The 11,446-nt window shown below is 43.6% G+C and overlaps 9 non-coding genes and 1 pseudogene across 9 annotated transcripts; all 10 read left to right on the top strand.

Annotated features, from left to right (window-relative positions):
* Positions 1-529: 529 nt before the first annotated feature.
* Positions 530-648, top strand: LOC136720778 (5S ribosomal RNA). The gene has a single exon (XR_010805618.1). It is a non-coding gene; the product is annotated as a 5S ribosomal RNA (ribosomal RNA).
* Positions 649-1,703: 1,055 nt separating this feature from the next.
* On the top strand, positions 1,704-1,822 carry LOC136720777 (5S ribosomal RNA). Its single transcript, XR_010805617.1, has one exon. It is a non-coding gene; the product is annotated as a 5S ribosomal RNA (ribosomal RNA).
* A 1,066-nt stretch (positions 1,823-2,888) lies between these two features.
* Positions 2,889-2,997, top strand: LOC136720969 (uncharacterized; annotated as a pseudogene).
* Positions 2,998-4,063: 1,066 nt separating this feature from the next.
* On the top strand, positions 4,064-4,182 carry LOC136720776 (5S ribosomal RNA). The gene has a single exon (XR_010805616.1). It is a non-coding gene; the product is annotated as a 5S ribosomal RNA (ribosomal RNA).
* Positions 4,183-5,248: 1,066 nt separating this feature from the next.
* Positions 5,249-5,367, top strand: LOC136720845 (5S ribosomal RNA). The gene has a single exon (XR_010805679.1). It is a non-coding gene; the product is annotated as a 5S ribosomal RNA (ribosomal RNA).
* A 1,066-nt stretch (positions 5,368-6,433) lies between these two features.
* On the top strand, positions 6,434-6,552 carry LOC136720774 (5S ribosomal RNA). Its single transcript, XR_010805615.1, has one exon. It is a non-coding gene; the product is annotated as a 5S ribosomal RNA (ribosomal RNA).
* A 1,056-nt stretch (positions 6,553-7,608) lies between these two features.
* LOC136720833 (5S ribosomal RNA) lies at positions 7,609-7,727 on the top strand. Its single transcript, XR_010805668.1, has one exon. It is a non-coding gene; the product is annotated as a 5S ribosomal RNA (ribosomal RNA).
* Positions 7,728-8,782: 1,055 nt separating this feature from the next.
* LOC136721014 (5S ribosomal RNA) lies at positions 8,783-8,901 on the top strand. The gene has a single exon (XR_010805812.1). It is a non-coding gene; the product is annotated as a 5S ribosomal RNA (ribosomal RNA).
* Positions 8,902-9,967: 1,066 nt separating this feature from the next.
* LOC136721013 (5S ribosomal RNA) lies at positions 9,968-10,086 on the top strand. The gene has a single exon (XR_010805811.1). It is a non-coding gene; the product is annotated as a 5S ribosomal RNA (ribosomal RNA).
* A 1,055-nt stretch (positions 10,087-11,141) lies between these two features.
* On the top strand, positions 11,142-11,260 carry LOC136721012 (5S ribosomal RNA). Its single transcript, XR_010805810.1, has one exon. It is a non-coding gene; the product is annotated as a 5S ribosomal RNA (ribosomal RNA).
* The last annotated feature ends 186 nt before the right edge of the window (positions 11,261-11,446 follow it).

Here is an 11,446-nt window from a genome sequence, read left to right as displayed (position 1 = left end):
ACCCCCTCACCATAGTTTGTCAAATGTTTAAACAACTGAACTTATATTCAAGGTTTGTTTCTCTTCATATGTTTTACTGGTTTACATTTGTCTCAGCAACCTGTTGAATGATTCTTCTGCTTTCAAAACAAAATGACAACAGGATGAATGCACACACTTGAAAATACAATACATGCAATGTTATGCATCATAGTGATGCAACCTCCTTTCAGTTTCATACTGCATGTCAATTGAAATCCTTACTGAAATGCACACCTTCTCAAGATTGCGCTTGACTGGCGTGTCAGGCACTCAATTACAGCTGTTTTATCAAGACAAATGTGTTCGTTTTGTAAAATATAGTTCCGGTCTGGTGTGGCACCCCAGCTAACGCACAACGTTGCCACAACGTTTCGTGTTAGCAGGGACTGTCTGCGGCGCGCTGGTGTGTCCCGGGCTTTAGAGTAGAGAGACAGTTCAACTGTAAGTATGAACGGCAGAAACGGATATTGCCTTCCCTTTAAGTAGAGCGTCAGGGACAGCCTCCCTGGCTTACGGCCATACTAGCCTGAATACGCCCGATCTCGTCCGATCTCGGAAGCTAAGCAGGCTCGGGCCTGGTCAGTACTTGGATGGGAGACCGCCTGGGAATACCAGGTGCTGTAAGCTTTTGCATCTTTTACACACCAGAGCGCGACAAATCACGAGTTTTAACTTTGGATACACGCAATTTCATCATTATTTCAGATTTGACTTCCCCAAATACACAGGCATACAATAGATCTTGTTCTCCAACGTAAACGGTCCCTAGTAAATAGGGTACATTCGTAAATAAATTGAGCATCATGGCTAGAAGTGACTAAATGTTGCCTAATCTTTCTCATCGAGAAATGACACAATTACAGCAACACAAAAAGGAACTCCACCGGACAAAGATCAGTGCTCACAAGGAGCCTCATTCAACACACACGGTTCCATTCCCATTCATGCAAAGCACGAAAGTGTAAAACTTGGGAACATACTTGAGAGCAAAGATCACATTCAATCTCATTCAAGGCACGGATGTGAATGCAACGGGATGAAATTACTGAAATGATGCCTGCCCTCGAACTGTGATGATGGACTACCCGACTCGCCAATAATATTGGGTTCTGGTGTATTGAAATACAGGAGCTGCTGGATTTGTGTGTTTTCTTACCCCCTCACCATAGTTTGTCAAATGTTTAAACAACTGAACTTATATTCAAGGTTTGTTTCTCTTCATATGTTTTACTGGTTTACATTTGTCTCAGCAACCTGTTGAATGATTCTTCTGCTTTCAAAACAAAATGACAACAGGATGAATGCACACACTTGAAAATACAATACATGCAATGTTATGCATCATAGTGATGCAACCTCCTTTCAGTTTCATACTGCATGTCAATTGAAATCCTTACTGAAATGCACACCTTCTCAAGATTGCGCTTGACTGGCGTGTCAGGCACTCAATTACAGCTGTATTATCAAGACAATATGTTCGTTTTGTAATATATAGTTCCGGTCTGGTGTGGCACCCCAGCTAACGCACAACGTTGCCACAACGTTTCGTGTTAGCAGGGACTGTCTGCGGCGCGCTGGTGTGTCCCGGACTTTAGAGTAGAGAGAGAGTTCAACTGCAAGTATGAGCGGCAGAAACGGATATTGCCTTCCCTTTAAGTAGAGCGTCAGGGACAGCTTCCATGGCTTACGGCCATACTAGCCTGAATACGCCCGATCTCGTCCGATCTCGGAAGCTAAGCAGGCTCGGGCCTGGTCAGTACTTGGATGGGAGACCGCCTGGGAATACCAGGTGCTGTAAGCTTTTGCATCTTTTACACACCAGAGGGCGACAAATCACGAGTTTTAACTTTGGATACACGCAATTTCATCATTATTTCAGATTTGACTTCCCCAAATACACAGGCATACAATAGATCTTGTTCTCCAACGTAAACGGTCCCTAGTAACTAGGGTACATTCGTAAATAAATTGAGCATCATGGCTAGAAGTGACTAAATGTTGCCTAATCTTTCTCATCGAGAAATGACACAATTACAGCAACACAAAAAGGAACTCCACCGGACAAAGTTCAGTGCTCACAAGGAGCCTCATTCAACACACACGGTTCCATTCCCATTCATGCAAAGCACGAAAGTGTAAAACTTGGGAACATACTTGAGAGCAAAGATCACATTCAATCTCATTCAAGGCACGGATGTGAATGCAACGGGATGAAATTACTGAAATGATGCCTGCCCTCGAACTGTGATGATGGACTACCCGACTCGCCAATAATATTGGGTTCTGGTGTATTGAAATACAGGAGCTGCTGGATTTGTGTGTTTTCTTACCCCCTCACCATAGTTTGTCAAATGTTTAAACAACTGAACTTATATTCAAGGTTTGTTTCTCTTCATATGTTTTACTGGTTTACATTTGTCTCAGCAACCTGTTGAATGATTCTTCTGCTTTCAAAACAAAATGACAACAGGATGAATGCACACACTTGAAAATACAATACATGCAATGTTATGCATCATAGTGATGCAACCTCCTTTCAGTTTCATACTGCATGTCAATAGAAATCCTTACTGAAATGCACACCTTCTCAAGATTGCGCTTGACTGGCGTGTCAGGCACTCAATTACAGCTGTTTTATCAAGAGAATGTGTTCGTTTTGTAATATATAGTTCCGGTCTGGTGTGGCACCCCAGCTAACGCACAACGTTGCCACAATGTTGCCACAACGTGGCGTGTTAGCAGGGACTGTCTGCGGCGCGCTGGTGTGTCCCGGGCTTTAGAGTAGAGAGACAGTTCAACTGTAAGTATGAGCGGCAGAAACGGATATTGCCTTCCCTTTAAGTAGAGCGTCAGGGACAGCCTCCCTGGCTTACGGCCATACTAGCCTGAATACGCCCGATCTCGGAAGCTAAGCAGGCTCGGGCCTGGTCAGTACTTGTATGGGAGACCGCCTGGGAATACCAGGTGCTGTAAGCTTTTGCATCTTTTACACACCAGAGGGCGACAAATCACGAGTTTTAACTTTGGATACACGCAATTTCATCATTATTTCAGATTTGACTTCCCCAAATACACAGGCATACAATAGATCTTGTTCTCCAACGTAAACGGTCCCTAGTAACTAGGGTACATTCGTAAATAAATTGAGCATCATGGCTAGAAGTGACTAAATGTTGCCTAATCTTTCTCATCGAGAAATGACACAATTACAGCAACACAAAAAGGAACTCCACCGGACAAAGTTCAGTGCTCACAAGGAGCCTCATTCAACACACACGGTTCCATTCCCATTCATGCAAAGCACGAAAGTGTAAAACTTGGGAACATACTTGAGAGCAAAGATCACATTCAATCTCATTCAAGGCACGGATGTGAATGCAACGGGATGAAATTACTGAAATGATGCCTGCCCTCGAACTGTGATGATGGACTACCCGACTCGCCAATAATATTGGGTTCTGGTGTATTGAAATACAGGAGCTGCTGGATTTGTGTGTTTTCTTACCCCCTCACCATAGTTTGTCAAATGTTTAAACAACTGAACTTATATTCAAGGTTTGTTTCTCTTCATATGTTTTACTGGTTTACATTTGTCTCAGCAACCTGTTGAATGATTCTTCTGCTTTCAAAACAAAATGACAACAGGATGAATGCACACACTTGAAAATACAATACATGCAATGTTATGCATCATAGTGATGCAACCTCCTTTCAGTTTCATACTGCATGTCAATAGAAATCCTTACTGAAATGCACACCTTCTCAAGATTGCGCTTGACTGGCGTGTCAGGCACTCAATTACAGCTGTTTTATCAAGAGAATGTGTTCGTTTTGTAATATATAGTTCCGGTCTGGTGTGGCACCCCAGCTAACGCACAACGTTGCCACAATGTTGCCACAACGTGGCGTGTTAGCAGGGACTGTCTGCGGCGCGCTGGTGTGTCCCGGGCTTTAGAGTAGAGAGACAGTTCAACTGTAAGTATGAACGGCAGAAACGGATATTGCCTTCCCTTTAAGTAGAGCGTCAGGGACAGCCTCCCTGGCTTACGGCCATACTAGCCTGAATACGCCCGATCTCGTCCGATCTCGGAAGCTAAGCAGGCTCGGGCCTGGTCAGTACTTGGATGGGAGACCGCCTGGGAATACCAGGTGCTGTAAGCTTTTGCATCTTTTACACACCAGAGGGCGACAAATCACGAGTTTTAACTTTGGATACACGCAATTTCATCATTATTTCAGATTTGACTTCCCCAAATACACAGGCATACAATAGATCTTGTTCTCCAACGTAAACGGTCCCTAGTAACTAGGGTACATTCGTAAATAAATTGAGCATCATGGCTAGAAGTGACTAAATGTTGCCTAATCTTTCTCATCGAGAAATGACACAATTACAGCAACACAAAAAGGAACTCCACCGGACAAAGATCAGTGCTCACAAGGAGCCTCATTCAACACACACGGTTCCATTCCCATTCATGCAAAGCACGAAAGTGTAAAACTTGGGAACATACTTGAGAGCAAAGATCACATTCAATCTCATTCAAGGCACGGATGTGAATGCAACGGGATGAAATTACTGAAAAGATGCCTGCCCTCGAACTGTGATGATGGACTACCCGACTCGCCAATAATATTGGGTTCTGGTGTATTGAAATACAGGAGCTGCTCGATTTGTGTGTTTTCTTACCCCCTCACCATAGTTTGTCAAATGTTTAAACAACTGAACTTATATTCAAGGTTTGTTTCTCTTCATATGTTTTACTGGTTTACATTTGTCTCAGCAACCTGTTGAATGATTCTTCTGCTTTCAAAACAAAATGACAACAGGATGAATGCACACACTTGAAAATACAATACATGCAATGTTATGCATCATAGTGATGCAACCTCCTTTCAGTTTCATACTGCATGTCAATTGAAATCCTTACTGAAATGCACACCTTCTCAAGATTGCGCTTGACTGGCATGTCAGGCACTCAATTACAGCTGTATTATCAAGACAATGTGTTCGTTTTGTAAAATATAGTTCCGGTCTGGTGTGGCACCCCAGCTAACGCACAACGTTGCCACAATGTTGCCACAACGTGGCGTCTTAGCAGGGACTGTCTGCGGCGCGCTGGTGTGTCCCGGGCTTTAGAGTAGAGAGACAGTTCAACTGTAAGTATGAACGGCAGAAACGGATATTGCCTTCCCTTTAAGTAGAGCGTCAGGGACAGCATTCCTGGCTTACGGCCATACTAGCCTGAATACGCCCGATCTCGTCCGATCTCGGAAGCTAAGCAGGCTCGGGCCTGGTCAGTACTTGCATGGGAGACCGCCTGGGAATACCAGGTGCTGTAAGCTTTTGCATCTTTTACACACCAGAGGGCGACAAATCACGAGTTTTAACTTTGGATACACGCAATTTCATCATTATTTCAGATTTGACTTCCCCAAATACACAGGCATACAATAGATCTTGTTCTCCAACGTAAACGGTCCCTAGTAACTAGGGTACATTCGTAAATAAATTGAGCATCATGGCTAGAAGTTACTAAATGTTGCCTAATCTTTCTCATCGAGAAATGACACAATTACAGCAACACAAAAAGGAACTCCACCGGACAAAGTTCAGTGCTCACAAGGAGCCTCATTCAACACACACGGTTCCATTCCCATTCATGCAAAGCACGAAAGTGTAAAACTTGGGAACATACTTGAGAGCAAAGATCACATTCAATCTCATTCAAGGCACGGATGTGAATGCAACGGGATGAAATTACTGAAATGATGCCTGCCCTCGAACTGTGATGATGGACTACCCGACTCGCCAATAATATTGGGTTCTGGTGTATTGAAATACAGGAGCTGCTGGATTTGTGTGTTTTCTTACCCCCTCACCATAGTTTGTCAAATGTTTAAACAACTGAACTTATATTCAAGGTTTGTTTCTCTTCATATGTTTTACTGGTTTACATTTGTCTCAGCAACCTGTTGAATGATTCTTCTGCTTTCAAAACAAAATGACAACAGGATGAATGCACACACTTGAAAATACAATACATGCAATGTTATGCATCATAGTGATGCAACCTCCTTTCAGTTTCATACTGTATGTCAATTGAAATCCTTATTGAAATGCACACCTTCTCAAGATTGAGCTTGACTGGCGTGTCAGGCACTCAATTACAGCTGTATTATCAAGACAATGTGTTCGTTTTGTAATATATAGTTCCGGTCTGGTGTGGCACCCCAGCTAACGCACAACGTTGCCACAATGTTGCCACAACGTGGCGTGTTAGCAGGGACTGTCTGCGGCGCGCTGGTGTGTCCCGGGCTTTAGAGTAGAGAGACAGTTCAACTGTAAGTATGAACGGCAGAAACGGATATTGCCTTCCCTTTAAGTAGAGCGTCAGGGACAGCCTCCCTGGCTTACGGCCATACTAGCCTGAATACGCCCGATCTCGTCCGATCTCGGAAGCTAAGCAGGCTCGGGCCTGGTCAGTACTTGGATGGGAGACCGCCTGGGAATACCAGGTGCTGTAAGCTTTTGCATCTTTTACACACCAGAGCGCGACAAATCACGAGTTTTAACTTTGGATACACGCAATTTCATCATTATTTCAGATTTGACTTCCCCAAATACACAGGCATACAATAGATCTTGTTCTCCAACGTAAACGGTCCCTAGTAAATAGGGTACATTCGTAAATAAATTGAGCATCATGGCTAGAAGTGACTAAATGTTGCCTAATCTTTCTCATCGAGAAATGACACAATTACAGCAACACAAAAAGGAACTCCACCGGACAAAGATCAGTGCTCACAAGGAGCCTCATTCAACACACACGGTTCCATTCCCATTCATGCAAAGCACGAAAGTGTAAAACTTGGGAACATACTTGAGAGCAAAGATCACATTCAATCTCATTCAAGGCACGGATGTGAATGCAACGGGATGAAATTACTGAAATGATGCCTGCCCTCGAACTGTGATGATGGACTACCCGACTCGCCAATAATATTGGGTTCTGGTGTATTGAAATACAGGAGCTGCTGGATTTGTGTGTTTTCTTACCCCCTCACCATAGTTTGTCAAATGTTTAAACAACTGAACTTATATTCAAGGTTTGTTTCTCTTCATATGTTTTACTGGTTTACATTTGTCTCAGCAACCTGTTGAATGATTCTTCTGCTTTCAAAACAAAATGACAACAGGATGAATGCACACACTTGAAAATACAATACATGCAATGTTATGCATCATAGTGATGCAACCTCCTTTCAGTTTCATACTGCATGTCAATTGAAATCCTTACTGAAATGCACACCTTCTCAAGATTGCGCTTGACTGGCGTGTCAGGCACTCAATTACAGCTGTTTTATCAAGACAAATGTGTTCGTTTTGTAAAATATAGTTCCGGTCTGGTGTGGCACCCCAGCTAACGCACAACGTTGCCACAACGTTTCGTGTTAGCAGGGACTGTCTGCGGCGCGCTGGTGTGTCCCGGGCTTTAGAGTAGAGAGACAGTTCAACTGTAAGTATGAACGGCAGAAACGGATATTGCCTTCCCTTTAAGTAGAGCGTCAGGGACAGCCTCCCTGGCTTACGGCCATACTAGCCTGAATACGCCCGATCTCGTCCGATCTCGGAAGCTAAGCAGGCTCTGGCCTGGTCAGTACTTGGATGGGAGACCGCCTGGGAATACCAGGTGCTGTAAGCTTTTGCATCTTTTACACACCAGAGCGCGACAAATCACGAGTTTTAACTTTGGATACACGCAATTTCATCATTATTTCAGATTTGACTTCCCCAAATACACAGGCATACAATAGATCTTGTTCTCCAACGTAAACGGTCCCTAGTAACTAGGGTACATTCGTAAATAAATTGAGCATCATGGCTAGAAGTGACTAAATGTTGCCTAATCTTTCTCATCGAGAAATGACACAATTACAGCAACACAAAAAGGAACTCCACCGGACAAAGATCAGTGCTCACAAGGAGCCTCATTCAACACACACGGTTCCATTCCCATTCATGCAAAGCACGAAAGTGTAAAACTTGGGAACATACTTGAGAGCAAAGATCACATTCAATCTCATTCAAGGCACGGATGTGAATGCAACGGGATGAAATTACTGAAATGATGCCTGCCCTCGAACTGTGATGATGGACTACCCGACTCGCCAATAATATTGGGTTCTGGTGTATTGAAATACAGGAGCTGCTGGATTTGTGTGTTTTCTTACCCCCTCACCATAGTTTGTCAAATGTTTAAACAACTGAACTTATATTCAAGGTTTGTTTCTCTTCATATGTTTTACTGGTTTACATTTGTCTCAGCAACCTGTTGAATGATTCTTCTGCTTTCAAAACAAAATGACAACAGGATGAATGCACACACTTGAAAATACAATACATGCAATGTTATGCATCATAGTGATGCAACCTCCTTTCAGTTTCATACTGCATGTCAATTGAAATCCTTACTGAAATGCACACCTTCTCAAGATTGCGCTTGACTGGCGTGTCAGGCACTCAATTACAGCTGTATTATCAAGACAATATGTTCGTTTTGTAATATATAGTTCCGGTCTGGTGTGGCACCCCAGCTAACGCACAACGTTGCCACAACGTTTCGTGTTAGCAGGGACTGTCTGCGGCGCGCTGGTGTGTCCCGGACTTTAGAGTAGAGAGAGAGTTCAACTGCAAGTATGAGCGGCAGAAACGGATATTGCCTTCCCTTTAAGTAGAGCGTCAGGGACAGCCTCCCTGGCTTACGGCCATACTAGCCTGAATACGCCCGATCTCGTCCGATCTCGGAAGCTAAGCAGGCTCGGGCCTGGTCAGTACTTGGATGGGAGACCGCCTGGGAATACCAGGTGCTGTAAGCTTTTGCATCTTTTACACACCAGAGGGCGACAAATCACGAGTTTTAACTTTGGATACACGCAATTTCATCATTATTTCAGATTTGACTTCCCCAAATACACAGGCATACAATAGATCTTGTTCTCCAACGTAAACGGTCCCTAGTAACTAGGGTACATTCGTAAATAAATTGAGCATCATGGCTAGAAGTGACTAAATGTTGCCTAATCTTTCTCATCGAGAAATGACACAATTACAGCAACACAAAAAGGAACTCCACCGGACAAAGTTCAGTGCTCACAAGGAGCCTCATTCAACACACACGGTTCCATTCCCATTCATGCAAAGCACGAAAGTGTAAAACTTGGGAACATACTTGAGAGCAAAGATCACATTCAATCTCATTCAAGGCACGGATGTGAATGCAACGGGATGAAATTACTGAAATGATGCCTGCCCTCGAACTGTGATGATGGACTACCCGACTCGCCAATAATATTGGGTTCTGGTGTATTGAAATACAGGAGCTGCTGGATTTGTGTGTTTTCTTACCCCCTCACCATAGTTTGTCAAATGTTTAAACAACTGAACTTATATTCAAGGTTTGTTTCTCTTCATATGTTTTACTGGTTTACATTTGTCTCAGCAACCTGTTGAATGATTCTTCTGCTTTCAAAACAAAATGACAACAGGATGAATGCACACACTTGAAAATACAATACATGCAATGTTATGCATCATAGTGATGCAACCTCCTTTCAGTTTCATACTGCATGTCAATAGAAATCCTTACTGAAATGCACACCTTCTCAAGATTGCGCTTGACTGGCGTGTCAGGCACTCAATTACAGCTGTTTTATCAAGAGAATGTGTTCGTTTTGTAATATATAGTTCCGGTCTGGTGTGGCACCCCAGCTAACGCACAACGTTGCCACAATGTTGCCACAACGTGGCGTGTTAGCAGGGACTGTCTGCGGCGCGCTGGTGTGTCCCGGGCTTTAGAGTAGAGAGACAGTTCAACTGTAAGTATGAACGGCAGAAACGGATATTGCCTTCCCTTTAAGTAGAGCGTCAGGGACAGCCTCCCTGGCTTACGGCCATACTAGCCTGAATACGCCCGATCTCGTCCGATCTCGGAAGCTAAGCAGGCTCGGGCCTGGTCAGTACTTGGATGGGAGACCGCCTGGGAATACCAGGTGCTGTAAGCTTTTGCATCTTTTACACACCAGAGGGCGACAAATCACGAGTTTTAACTTTGGATACACGCAATTTCATCATTATTTCAGATTTGACTTCCCCAAATACACAGGCATACAATAGATCTTGTTCTCCAACGTAAACGGTCCCTAGTAACTAGGGTACATTCGTAAATAAATTGAGCATCATGGCTAGAAGTGACTAAATGTTGCCTAATCTTTCTCATCGAGAAATGACACAATTACAGCAACACAAAAAGGAACTCCACCGGACAAAGTTCAGTGCTCACAAGGAGCTTCATTCAACACACACGGTTCCATTCCCATTCATGCAAAGCACGAAAGTGTAAAACTTGGGAACATACTTGAGAGCAAAGATCACATTCAATCTCATTCAAGGCACGGATGTGAATGCAACGGGATGAAATTACTGAAATGATGCCTGCCCTCGAACTGTGATGATGGACTACCCGACTCGCCAATAATATTGGGTTCTGGTGTATTGAAATACAGGAGCTGCTGGATTTGTGTGTTTTCTTACCCCCTCACCATAGTTTGTCAAATGTTTAAACAACTGAACTTATATTCAAGGTTTGTTTCTCTTCATATGTTTTACTGGTTTACATTTGTCTCAGCAACCTGTTGAATGATTCTTCTGCTTTCAAAACAAAATGACAACAGGATGAATGCACACACTTGAAAATACAATACATGCAATGTTATGCATCATAGTGATGCAACCTCCTTTCAGTTTCATACTGCATGTCAATTGAAATCCTTACTGAAATGCACACCTTCTCAAGATTGCGCTTGACTGGCGTGTCAGGCACTCAATTACAGCTGTTTTATCAAGACAATGTGTTCGTTTTGTAATATATAGTTCCGGTCTGGTGTGGCACCCCAGCTAACGCACAACGTTGCCACAACGTTTCGTGTTAGCAGGGACTGTCTGCGGCGCGCTGGTGTGTCCCGGACTTTAGAGTAGAGAGACAGTTCAATTGCAAGTATGAGCGGAAGAAACGGATATTGCCTTCCCTTTAAGTAGAGCGTCAGGGACAGCCTCCCTGGCTTACGGCCATACTAGCCTGAATACGCCCGATCTCGTCCGATCTCGGAAGCTAAGCAGGCTCGGGCCTGGTCAGTACTTGGATGGGAGACCGCCTGGGAATACCAGGTGCTGTAAGCTTTTGCATCTTTTACACACCAGAGGGCGACAAATCACGAGTTTTAACTTTGGATACACGCAATTTCATCATTATTTCAGATTTGACTTCCCCAAATACACAGGCATAGAATAGATCTTGTTCTCCAACGTAAACGGTCCCTAGTAACTAGTGTACATTCGTAAATAAATTGAGCATCATGGCTAGAA

The sequence above is a fragment of the Amia ocellicauda genome, unplaced genomic scaffold (genome assembly GCF_036373705.1).
Source record: "Amia ocellicauda isolate fAmiCal2 unplaced genomic scaffold, fAmiCal2.hap1 HAP1_SCAFFOLD_109, whole genome shotgun sequence".
Lineage (NCBI taxonomy): Eukaryota > Metazoa > Chordata > Actinopteri > Amiiformes > Amiidae > Amia > Amia ocellicauda.
This window is presented reverse-complemented; position numbering and strand designations above follow the sequence as displayed.